This window comes from Penaeus monodon, chromosome 23, assembly GCF_015228065.2.
Source record: "Penaeus monodon isolate SGIC_2016 chromosome 23, NSTDA_Pmon_1, whole genome shotgun sequence".
Classification (NCBI taxonomy): domain Eukaryota; kingdom Metazoa; phylum Arthropoda; class Malacostraca; order Decapoda; family Penaeidae; genus Penaeus; species Penaeus monodon.
Genome location: NC_051408.1, coordinates 40,760,362 through 40,760,912, shown reverse-complemented (window position 1 = coordinate 40,760,912; position 551 = coordinate 40,760,362). Strand labels below are relative to the sequence as shown.

Here is a 551-nt window from a genome sequence, read left to right as displayed (position 1 = left end):
CAACACATTTATTTATTCATGTATATTCCTGTTACACAACATGCATTATCTATAAGTGTGTTATTAATTGTTATTAATGTAACATGAGTAAAATATAAAATTTCTATTACCACATCATATCTCCCCAGAGCCACTCAACGATCTAGACAACTGTATTAAAATTTCATTACCACACTAAAGATGATGTAGTGTTATGGGGTATTTAGGACTTGCTGGCAATGATATACTTACAAACTTTTTTCACTCTTTACAAACTCTTTATCAGTGATTCTTTAACAAAATGAATAGAACATTTTCTCCTATGAAATTTTAGTTATTTAAATGTAATTCTTAATTTATTTAAATTCTTAGGTTTATAACCCTTTCATGTGAAGACCATATCTTTAAATGAATCATATTTTTTAAAGCCCTAAGTATCACCTTAGAAATTATCATATTTAAAGATATCAAGTACAAAGCATCTACATTCAAGGCACTGTAAATCAATCCCTAGATTTCATAGCAAAACAAAAGTTGGGCCCAGTCAAACGTAGACCAGACATTAATTCTAG

At 28.7% G+C, this 551-nt stretch overlaps 2 protein-coding genes across 10 annotated transcripts in view; one reads left to right on the top strand and one right to left on the bottom strand.

The window, feature by feature from the left end:
• The window catches only part of LOC119588069 (leucine-rich repeat serine/threonine-protein kinase 1-like), a 34,372-nt gene that overhangs the window by 31,420 nt on the left and 2,401 nt on the right, over window positions 1–551 (bottom strand). The gene's annotated exons all lie outside the window — the stretch shown is intronic.
• LOC119588071 (PHD finger-like domain-containing protein 5A) overlaps window positions 1–551 on the top strand; it is a 1,509-nt gene that overhangs the window by 457 nt on the left and 501 nt on the right. The window lies entirely within an intron of this gene.